This window comes from Coenobita brevimanus, chromosome 98 (genome assembly GCF_032717465.1).
Source record: "Coenobita brevimanus isolate Jiangsu-jjx chromosome 98, ASM3271746v2, whole genome shotgun sequence".
Lineage (NCBI taxonomy): Eukaryota > Metazoa > Arthropoda > Malacostraca > Decapoda > Coenobitidae > Coenobita > Coenobita brevimanus.
This window is the reverse complement of record NC_137051.1, coordinates 41,427-54,344: the sequence shown is the minus strand read 5'-3', so window position 1 is coordinate 54,344 and position 12,918 is coordinate 41,427.

Below are 12,918 nucleotides of genomic sequence, written 5' to 3'. Positions count from 1 at the left end.
TCTGGTATACCATAGAATCTCATAATTTTCAACATAGCTCCACATGAAACACTATCAAACGCCTTTTCAAAATCCACAAAACACATGTTAAGTGGCATTTTCATCTCATTAGCTTGTTGCATTAGATGCCTTACAATAAAAATCTGATCATTACAACCTCGACCCTTTCTAAATCCCGCTTGTTCTTCTCTTAAAATTTTATCAATTACTGGCTCTATTCTGTTCAACAAGATTTTGGAAAAGACTTTTGCAACTACAGGTGTCAAAGTTATCCCCCTCCAGTTGCCACACACACTTAAATCTCCCTTTTTTGGTATTTTTATAATCACTCCATTTTTCCACTCTTCTGGAATTCCACCATTATCCCAAGCCACATTAAAAAGTTTCAAAAGCGCATTCATCAACTCGTCATTTTCCACCTCAAGCATTTCAGGGAATATTCCATCCTCACCTGGGGCCTTAAAATTCTTTAACTCCTTTATAGATTTTGCTACCTCTTCTAAAGTTATATCCCCTGTTTCTATCTGCAAATCTTTCTCGGCTGGCAAAATGTCCTCTTCAGCTGGGATTGGTCTATTTAGAACAGATTCAAAGTGCTCTTTCCACCTTCCTTTTATATCCAAATCTTTAGTGTGACATTAGACAGAAATAATTATATGGAGAGAATGGATGCAGATATGGTGGTGAAAAGAGTTTAGAGGTGAAAGGAGGCATGGTAGGACAAGAACCTATCATAATTATCTATCTACAGCCAGACACCATAATCGTGTAAAGGGTGGCCACAGACAAATCGCCTCCATGTCACCCTGTCCCTTGCTATTTTGCTGCCTTTCCCCCAACTTACACCCCTCTCTCTCACAGAGCAAGAGGATGGATGGATATAGTAAATGATCATATATGAAGGCAAGGTACGGAAGCTGATAAGGCTAGGAAACTGAGGCAAATATGGTGACTTATATTACACAGGGGAAAATACATGATAAACAATCGGAAAGTAATATTACGTGCAAGAAAACCATCATCCCTCCCTCTTTTCCCATCCAAAGACGGGGTAAGGTAGGGTTTAGAATGCAGGAGAATAGGAATATATGATAAAGTGAATAATGAGCACCTTAGTTAATAATATAGAGTATAAAACCACTCTGGTACTGCAAAGGAATGTCTTCATGCAGTGGTGCCAATAGACAAACATTCCTAACTTCCTAAACCCCAAGAGGAGCATGGTGGACTGCAGGAGAAGGGCAACATCAGCCTGCAAACCCCCAGATTTAGTCTTGAACAAAATGCAACCACATTCAGGTACTTACTAGACAGTGGAGATAATTGTCATGGTGACTGCCAGAGATCGGGCAGCGTGTAGAGCCGCCATTAGGTGACCAAGGCTGACGCAGGCAAGCATGTTGGAGCCGTTATGTACGATATGATACGATGACATGGCAGTTTCCACGGCTGAGTCAACTCCAACCTGAAAGTGAAAATTATATATTAACCTTTTCAGTCTCTGGTTAAGTTCATAACATTCTCTGAAGACAGCAAGATTGTGCATGGTTCTATCTATCCATCTATTGCCAGATGCCCTAATCCCATAAGGGGTGGCCACAAACAAATACAAGCATTTTCCTGAATATTTCCAAGAAAATTGACGGCATGAACTGGGAGGTTTGGGGTGAGTTGGCCTGGAATAACCCTGCAGCCTTCATGGGGTGGCACTGATGTAATGGTGGACTGCAGAAGAGGAACTTCCACCTGCAGCCCACTCGGTTCATGTTGCTCAATGAACCGGGGGCTGCAACTACTATTACTTATACTACAAACTTGGCATAAAATTGAAAAATCACCTTCAAACTGAGCTGAAATAATACGGTACAATGCCAGTCACAAAGAAGTGCCATGGAAAGGATTTTGAGTCACAACACTTTTTTCTGTCAGAGCTGAATGAAATAAAGCTACAAGAGGCTGAAATCTACGCCAGGTCAAGGTGAAAGAACTAAAATTAAAGCTACAAGAGGCTGAAATCTAGGCCAGGTCAAGGTGAAAGAACTATCATAATTAAAACACGATGCATGTCAGTGCCTTACTTAAAGTCTGTGACCCCGATTCATGGTTTCTGTCTGTTAAATACACCTGGGGACTACAAACTGATGGCTGTGATTAGTGGCACTCACATAATTAGCTGGCTACACTCCCTGATTATACAAACATCCCTCAATTCCCTCCTTATCCCATAAAAGGAAGCTGTAGTGGATCCAGTCCCTGGCTATACAAACATCCCTCAACTCCCTATCCCCTGAAAGAAGGATGGTGTACTGTGAGAAGAGCAATTTTGGTGTGAGCCACTGTGTTTACATCTGCTGAAGTACAATAACCACACACACACACATTTTAAATAATATGCAGATAATGCGGAATGATAACTAAACTCTTGCTCTCCCCACACTGCTCAATATCCAGCAGCCTCCCTAATCAGTCTCTCACTTGTGAGGTCACCCTCTATGACCTTGTCCCAAGTCTTCCTCAGTCTGCCTCTCGCAACAGTACCAAAAATATTCACCTCAGCACACTACATACACATGATTACAAATAAAATGCTTAGCCAACAAGGGTGATGCAAAGAGAAAGCTATACAGTACATGGTATCTATGCTATGTCTTCACCTGGATTGGGCATTATAATAAAGTACGCTGGTTAGTACACACCCACTACCAACCTACCTTTCAGACTCCTGGTCATCCTCCTTTTGGGACTTTGGTGAAAGCTTTGCCATTGCACTTGACATCTCAAAGGCTTTCAATCGAGTCTGGCATAAATCTTTAATTTCCAAACTGCCCTCTTACGGTTTCTATCCTTCTATCTGTGCCTTCATCTCTAGCTTCCTTTCTGGTCGTTCTATAGCCGCTGTTGTAGAAGGCCATCGTTCTCCTCCTAGATCTATCAACAGTGGTGTTCCTCAGGGCTCCGTCCTATTACCAACTCTCTTCCTTTTATTCATCAATGACTTTCTAAGCAGTACATCTAACCCTATCCACTCGTACGCTGATGACTCCACCCTTCACCTTTCTATTTGGTTCCCTCAACTTCCATCTCAGCAGTTACTTTGACAAACAAGGGATGAGGCTATGGCACACCTAATGTCTGACTTGGCTCATATCGCTGACTGGGGTAAAAATAATCTGGTTGTTTTTAATGCATCAATGACTCAGTTTTTACACTTATCAACCCGACAAAATCTTCCACAGGTATACACACTAATTTTTAATAATATTCAGCTTAATCCTGCATCATCCTTGAACATGTTTGGGGTTTCACTTACTTGGGATGTATCTTGGAAAGATCATATTACATCTCTTGTAAAATCTGCTTCGAAGAGATTGGGTGTGCTAAGCAGACTCTGTTCCTTCTTTACACCTGCACAACTGTTGACTCTATACAGGAGTTTTATCCGTCCCTGTGTGGAGTACAACTCTCATGTGTGGGAAGGCTCCCCACATACAGCTCTTCTCAATAGGGTGAAGTCTAAGACTTTTCGTCTCATTAATTCTCCTCCTCTTACTGACTCCCTTCAACCTCTGTCTCCTCATCGCACTGTTGCATCTTTATCTCTTTTCAATCACTTCTTCAATGGTCTCTGCTCCTCTGAACTGTCTGCATGCATTCCTCCACCTTTACGATGGGCACGTAGCACCTGTCTTGCAGCAAACTCTCATCCCTTTTCTGTCCAACTCTGTAATGCAAGAATTAACCGTTACTCCCAGCCTTTCATTTATGCAACAGGTCAACTCTGGAACTGTCTCCCTCTGTTTGTATTTCCTGCTTCCTATGATCTCCAGTCTTTCAAACACAGTGTGTCCAGGCATCTCAAAATGATCAGATCTTGAATTTGGCTCTCTCTTGTATTTTGATTTGCTCTTCTTTCCTTTACAGGTGGCTTTACATTGAGTGACAAGCCAAATGGTTTCCTGTAAGCCAAGAAACCATTTACAACACTGGGTGGCAACCATATAACGAACCCATACGTTCTCCCTACGTGTCAACAAGTGGGTTGGTGAAGGGTTAGTGCCCCTCCCCGTAAAACCAATAACTCAAAGTCAAATGGCCACCCCTTACAGGATTATGGTGTCTGACAATAGATAGATAGATAGATAGATCATCATCATCATCATCACCTGGACCTCCTTTCCCACCTTACGGCAGGGTGAGGAGTAGCAACGTCCTGACAGCCCAAATTTGCCCAATCCAATGGGCCACACTTCCATTCACTCATTATTCAAGCTCCCTGAATCTTGGCTCTATTGGATATGCCAAAAACATTAACCACGCTCTGTAGCTTCACATAAATGTATCCAACAGAGTCAATCTGGACATTATTGATGTTTTTATATACCTCTTGGTTGCTGTAGATCAACCCCAGTCTGTCTGGCCAAAGACCCATCAACCACAGGCACGCAATTATTTCCGAAGGGCTGTCCTGTGCAGTTATGGTGTCTATACACATCAATCCACTCCCTTCAAAGGCACTGCACACACACCTCCATCATGGCACAATCTGAAATGAATAACTACGGCAGAAACACACAGAAACAGTACCAGTACATCATAAAACATATTACTGCATGGGCCTGGCAATTCCAACTATATTATAAAAACTCTCAATTTTGGTACATATGCAACACAGATAGTTAAATGTTGAATGCTGACTGCAAGAAGTGATTTGAAGTAAGGAAAAGCAAAGAATTAGCAGCAACTCATAATATGGCATTGTAGGAGTAGAGGGAAAATAAAGGCCAGAAGAAACACAGAAATATCAAGAAGAGAGGCAGGACAGAAAAGCAGAAGAGGACAATAAGCAGAGAAAGACTGGAGACAGAAAGGCCCCTTTTAGTCGCCTCTTACGACAAGCAGGGATACTGGGGAAGTATTCTTTCCCCCCTCCCCAGGGGATGTGGGGGAAAAAAAAAAAACTTTCTGGGCATTTAAGGAAGAGGGCACGTTGCCTGTGGCAAATTTATGAAGCAGGACATGCAACTGCCAAATTCTGTGATGGTGTGGAGATTTCAAGATCAAGTGTTTCATCGATAACAAGAGTTTGGTGGACGCCCTTTACTCCTGCAGGAACGTTGAAGACAGGAGATTGCACAATGATATTGCTGCATTACAAGACATGTTGGAGCGAGGGGGGATTGATGAAGTGTCTTGGATGGACACATCACAACAACTGGCTGACTGTCTCACCAAGAAAGGTGCCTTGACCGAGCAGCTATGTGCAGCAGTCAGCTGGGTCTAGAAGGATTATAGTACTTCAAGGGACACCAAATATTTGTATGTGGCTACAGACTCGGTCTTAAAGGCACTTAAACAAAAGTCTATGTATTGGATACATAGTGTGTATTGGACGCCAATAATCCAATCAGCTTCGTCCTTGGAATCGTTCGTCAAATTAAGAAGAGAGAAAGAGAGTGTTAGTGCACATTGCTGTTAGTGTGTGTGCGCATACACACTTGTTACACTGCAAGTGGTGACGTCGTCAGAAAAGTCTTGCAGTATGCAGGAGGAGCCTGCTCAGTAGGAAGTGTGAGGCCGGTGAAAGCGGCTGTTTCACATTCCAACGCCTGGTATTGCGAATTTCGGATATAACGAACAGACAAATCGCGACCGAGCTTCCCCTGGATTTTGCAAACAAAGGTCGCTAAATGAGGGGGAAGTTCGCAAATCAGGCCACAGTGACAACAGCATCCCTTCCTGGGACAGTAAGTGTACTGCAACAGTACTACATTATACTGTATTCTTATTATAGATATTGTATTTATATGTACAACTTCATACAGTATTGTATTTACATGTACAACTTCGTAAACCATTGAATTCTCCATGTAAAACTTCACTGAATTACTTTAGGTAGCATGTTGGACAGAACGACTCCACTTACATAGGGAACTGGTTTGGTAATCCCTCGGAAATACTGAACCTCGTATGTAGCGAACTTTCAGATATAGCGACCCACCCCTCCCCCAATTAATTTGTTACATCAAGGGTTTACTCTAATGAAAAATGACAGTAATACCCACCTTGTTTCCTCAACGACTTAAGGTAAATTACTACCCTTTATGGCAGTCCAGTCATGGATGGCGGCTCACTTGGTGAACAGATGGACACACCCAGAGTTGAGAGTCATCAGCAGTTGCAACCCTTCACACCTGAAAATCATCCACACCACATTACTCACTAACTCAAGGATGCTGTACTAGTCTATCAACTATCTATTGCCAGACACCATAATCCAGTAACAGGTGGCCATTTGACTTTGGGTTAGTTATTTTACACAGAGGGACACTAACCCTCCACCAACCCACTTGATGGCACATAGAGAACATGTGTTGGTTGGTTATAATACAGTATATATAGTTACCACCCAATGTGTGAAAAGGGAATAGCAAGAGACCATGTACTTTGCAGATCAAATGTACAGAAACTATAGCTTAGATATGGAAGCATGGTTAATATTGTACACTTAATTTTTATTATAACTCTGACAGCAAGGAGTTGGGGTCAGAATCAGTAAAATTCCCACAATTCCGGCTCTGAGCTTTTTGGTTCTGAAATGGTATCAATCATATCTTTTCAATACTTCCTCTAAAATGAACAACTTGCAAGAGAATATAAGGTCATTTGTATATGGTGTAATGCCTTCTAAATGGAGCTGAGAATTTTTAAAAGATTGACAGTAGAATAAATGGATGTAAAGCCCATTTTACTCGTTACTCTTCTGTTAAACCTTCCCATTTACCTGCCTCCTTTTATAGTTCTGGATATTTTACATCCTGTGCCAAAGAAAACTATATTTATCTAAGCAGACGCCTTAATCCTGTAAGGGGTGGGCACTGACAAATCACCTACATGTCGCCCTGCCCCTGCCATTTCACTGCCCTCTGCCCCAAAGAAAACTACACATGGATAATGATACCAATGACTGATAATTGCTACAGAACTGCAAAGCAAAACTAACCTTCATTCCACTGTGGCTTAACTTGATGTGTAGTACCAACTGCAGATATGTGGTTTAGTCCAGTCATGGATGGCAGCTAACTTGGTGAAGAGGTAGAAATGGCCAGAGTTGAGTCACCAGCAATGGCAATCCTTCCACTCCTGAAAATCATCCACACCACATTACTCACTAACTCAAGGATACTGTACTTGTCTATCTACCTATATATCTATTGCCAGACACCATAATCCCGTAATAGGTGGTCGTTTGGCTGCAAGTTAGTTATTTTATATGGAGGGAAACTAACCCACCACCAACCCACTTGCTGACACATAGGGAACATGTATGGGTTGGTTATATAGTTACCACCCAATGTTGTAAATGGCTTCCGGGGAACTAGGAAACTTTTTGGCTTGTCAATCAATGTAAAGCCACCCGAAAAAGAAACAAGATTAACAAAAAGTGACAGAAAAGATGGCAGAGGAAGAGATGAGGACAGACACAGGAAAATGAGAGAAAATGTCGCAGTCAAGCTCACCTGGCAACACACGTTTATATACGGTACTGTGATCCCTTGGTTATCATGCATAACTGGTACAAGGCTTGGTGTGTGATAAAGAACTTGCACAATAACAAAAGCACACTACCTATGGGATTTACCCTACAGTACCGGGCATCCCAAGTGCAATCCCAAATTTTCCCTTTGACAATAACACAGACCAACTAAATACATACATTATGATATGCTGTGTATCAGAAACACACACAGGCATGGTTAGATTAATAGAAAGTGAAGACATAATAAGGAACACACACCATAGAAAGACATGAGATGGGCTTGAGATAAGGGGTTCTCATATTAAGGGGTGGAGAATTTTCATTACTGGCAGTAGAATGGATTTGGAAGATGTGCAGACTGGCCTGAGAGGAAGGCAGAGTCCCGGAGGATTGGAAGTCAGATATAATCATTCCCCTGTACAAAGGAAAAGGGGAAAATGTGTATGGTAGGAGACCTACTGACAGAGTTAGGGAAATAACAGAAGAATTAGTTGAAAAACAGGGAGGTTTTAGGAAGGGATGAGGTTGTGCAGATCAGATATTCATTCTTAGGTCTTTAGTGGAGAAGTTTGTAGAGAACAGACAGAAGTTGTATGTGGCTTCACGGATTTGGAGAAAGCATGTGACAGGGTGGATAGACAAGGAATGTGGAAAGTATTAGGAATACATGGAGTAAATGGGAAGTTGTTGAAAGCCATGAAGAGTATGTATAAGGGTGCTAAGGCTGCAGTGTATGTGGATAGGGAACTGAGTGAATTGTTCTCTTTGAAGGTTGGATTGAAACAGGGACGTGTCATGTCTCCATGGTTGTTCATTCTGTACATGGATGGGGTTATAAAAGAGATACAAGGTAGGACAGCAGATGTTGGAGCAGCACTAATGACAGAGGGCAGTGTGTGGAAACTCCCTGGACTGTTGTTTGCAGGTGATATTGTGTTGTTAAGTGAAGATGAAGGGGAGTTGCAAGGCTTGTTGGATGAGTTTGGGGGAGCATGTAAGAAACGGAATCTAAAGGTGAATGTAGGGAAGAGTAAAGTTATGGTCTTTGAGAGAAGTGAAGTCAGTGAATACAGAGTGAGACTGGATGAGGAGGAAATGGAAAATGTGCGAGCATTTAAGTACCTGAGTAGTGTGATGAGTAAAGATGGAAGTTTGGAGGGTGAAGTGCTTGAAAGGGTACAACATGGAAGAAAGGGTGCAGGTTCTTTGAGGGCAGTGATAAGAAACAGGGAAGTGAGCATGGAGGTGAAAAAGTTACTGCATGACAGTTCTGTGATAACAACTTTAACATATGGAAGTGAAGCTTGAACCTTGTTGGAAGGACACAAGTCAAGAGAAAGGGCAATGGAAATGAGTTATTTGAGAGGAGCATGTGGAGTCACATGGAGAGACAGACTGACAAATGAGGATGTGAAGGAACGTTGTGGTGTAGGTGGGATAGGAAGCGTTACGAAAAGCAATTTGAGGTGGTTTGGCCATGTGGAGAAGATGAAGAGTGACAGACTGATGAGGAGTGTGTGTGTGAGTAAGGTGGAGGGAGGGCAAGGCCAAGGATGAGATGGTGGTAAGGAATGGAGAGGTACATGAGAGCGGGGTGTGTAAGCTGGGAGCATGGCATAGGACAGGGCAACATAGAGGTAATTTGTTTGTGGTCATCCCTTATGGGATAAAGGTGTCTGGCAATAGATAGATAGACAAAGCAGCTGTAGCTGGTAAATTATTTTTTTCATAATATATCGGGGTACTTTTAACACGTACCTCAATGTGGACCGTTTACCAGCCTTGGGTTTCCAACCAAACCAAGCCGAAAACTCACCCAAATGAGCCAAAAAACAAGTTTAAACCCAATCTAAATGGCCTAACAGCTGTCAAGGAAGCTAACCCAAGCCTAACACCTGTAAATAACTCACTAAAACCAACCAAGAAAGAAAAAAAATTGCCAAATATGTCTGGAAAAAAATTAAGCTTAGTAAACTGTACCCCAAAATGACAATGTTCAACCCACCTATGGCTAAAACACATTAATCTAAGTCTAAAAACAGTTTATAAATCAATCTAAACACAATTTTTGTCTAAATTATCATCAAAATCAGTAAAAAAAACTCAAAATCCATCATTAAACCGGGGTTTGGCCATCATTAGGCAGGATATGGTGCAATTTCTACCATCGTTAAGCCAGGGTATTGTATATTGAGGTACAGTATTACTGTATTTGCAAGCAGTACTGCACCAGCAGTATGCACTAGGTTCGCAACGAACACGCTCGCTATTATATGCAGTAAGTTCTGGGATACGTATAAGACAACGTAAGATTAAAGAACCAATACAAAAACTATAAATTTATGCAAGACAGGCCTTTGAAAGGCCAAACCCTTGAACATCAGTGCAGTGCACATGGTTTGTTTTGATCACGTAATTTGCTGTACTGCTTTTCCTCAGTATAGTACATTACCGTTCTGGTAATTTTATGTGCAAGTTAAAGTACTATTAAATAACATTAAAGCAAGAAGTAGTCTTATAACCAGTTTACCTGATAGGTGTCAGAATATGCCTTATTTATTTGTTCGTTAAAGATTTGCTATACTGCTTTTTCCACAGTACTGTATTTGCAAGTTAAATATTTACTGTTCTGGTATGTACCTGTAAGTTAAAGCACTTAAATAAAGTTAAAGCATTAAATAAAGCCTTGTAACCAGTAAACCTGATTTATATGATTACTCATGATCAGCGGGTTCTGAGACAATTCGCTATCAGACAATTCCTTGTCAGGACAATTCGCACCCTGGACGATTCCCAGTCATTCTATAAATATACTTATTATTAATAATCAATACTTTAATATCTATATTTCAGGGGGATCCATCATAGTTTATGTTCAATAGTGTAGGCTTTGGATATTATTTATTACAGTCACTACTCCTTTTACGATGGGGTTTTTTCTGAGTAGTTTGCATTCCTTTATCATCATTTACCTCCTCCTCCTTCCTCTTCACTAGTCTCTTTACGTGCTTCTTGCTCTCAATATATTCAGTTCTTACTTCAACTGAACCCCTGTCCTGTAACCACTCTAGCCACTTCTTCCTCTTTTCCTCCACTGCTCTCTTAACCTCATCCCACCATGCCATACCTTTCATCTTTGTTGTTACTCTTGCCACGCTACATACAGCTTTAACTTTCCTAACTAGGCAATCCCTATGTGCATTCCACAGGCTGTCCAGATCCATTTCATTCCAATTCACTGATAGTAACTCCTCCTCTACTTTGGACCTGTAATCATCTGCCATTTCTTTGATCCTCAGCTTCTCAAGAAAATATAAAACAGGTTCATTTTTTGGTGGAAAAAGGGACCCTTTCAGGAACCAACCAGAAATTGTGCACAGAAAAAAACACCAAAAAAATCTTATAATACAGTAAATAAATAAAGATCTGTTCATTGAGATGCCTGGACACTGCATTTAAAAGACTGAAGGTCATAGGCTGTAGGAAACACAGACACAGAAAGAAAGTTCCAGAGTTGACCTGTTGGGTATATGAAGGATGGGAGTAATAGTTAATTCCTGCATAAAAGGGTTGGAGAGAAAGGAGATGAGAGTTTGTTACTAGACAGGTGCTGTGTACCTGCTGTAGTGCTAGAGGGATACAGGCAGACAGTTCAGGGGAGCAGTGACCACTGAAGCAGCAACAGAAAAGAGATAAAGATATGACAATGTGGCAGAGACAGAGGCTGAAGGGAGTGAATGAGATGAAAAGTCTTTGACTCCACCTCATTATCTCTCCTCCTTTTACTGGCTCCCTTCAACCTCTGTCTCTACGTTGCACTATTGCATCTTTATCTCTTTCTATCGCTACTTCAATGGTCACTGCTCCTCTGAACAGTCTGCTTACATCCCTCCACCACTACAGCAGGGGACAAGACTCATCTACTAGCAAATTCTCATCTCTCTTCTGCCCAACTCTTTACTGCAGAATTAACTGTTACTTCCAGTCCTTCATACTGCATATGCAACAGGTCAGCTCCAGAACTGTCTTCCTTTGTCTGTATTTCCTACTGCCTATGACATACAGTCTTTCAAGTGTAGTGTGCATCTTGAAATGACCAGATCTAAAATTTGGCTTTGATATCTTGTTTTTGTTTTTTCTTGGAGGGAACAATTTTGCAGGCTTTTGCCCTCTGGTTCCTTCCTGAACAGAATTTCATGAACTGGCAACATAAACTGTTTTTAGGCTTAGGTTAATGTGTTTTAGCCATAGGTGGGGTGAACATTGTCATTTTGGTGTTTAGGTGGATTTATAAACTGTTTTTAGGCTTTGGTTAATGTGTTTTAGCCATAGGTGGGGTGAACATTGTCATTTGGGGTACAGTTTACTAAGCTTGATTTTATATGGCACTGTGACCCCTTGGATATCATGCATAACTGGCACCAAGCATGGTGCGTGATGAAACTGCACGATAACAAAAGCACAGAACCTATGGCATTTATCTTAACTGTTACTGGGCACCCCAAGTGCAATTACCGGTACAATTATTGCCCTTTAAAATAATTTAGACCAACTAAATACATACTGTACATGCAGTTATGTCAAGTACCATATCAGAAACACACACAGGCATGGTTAGGTTAATAGAAAGTAATGAAGAAGACACAATAATCATATAACATAGGTGAAACAATCATTGCATTTCATAAGACTGTCTTTATATGTGGTAAAACAAATGATTTTTTCAATTAAAGGACAAGTTGATTCCCCATTTAGTCCCTTAAATCAAGGTTTGAGTGTAACTCACTAAAACCAACAAATAACAATTGATTGATTGATTGAAAATAATTACAATCTGGCGGCGCAACTGCCAGGGTCATATGCCGCCGGACCAACAAATAAAATCTGAAAATCATCAAATATGTCTGGAAAAAATCAAGCTCAGTAAACTGTACCCCAAATGACAATGTTCACCCCACCTATGATTAAAACACATTAACTTAAGCCTAAAAACAGTTTATAAATCCACCTAAACACCAAAATGACAATGTTCAACCCACCTATGGCTAAAACACATTAATCTAAGTCTAAAAACAGTTTATAAATCAACCTAAACACCAAAATGACAATGTTCACCCCACCTATGATTAAAACACATTAACTTAAGCCTAAAAACAGTTTATAAATCAACCTAAACACACAATTTTAGTCTAAAATATTATCAAAATCGGTAAAGAAAATAATAAGCCATCGTTGAACTGGAGTTTGGCCATCGTTAGGCAGGGTATGGTGGTATTTCTACCCCAATCGTTAATCCAGGGTACTGCATCTAGGGGTATTGTATATTGATGTATTACTGTAATGAAAACCATTTACCATGTAAAGATAAAATATTACTCACC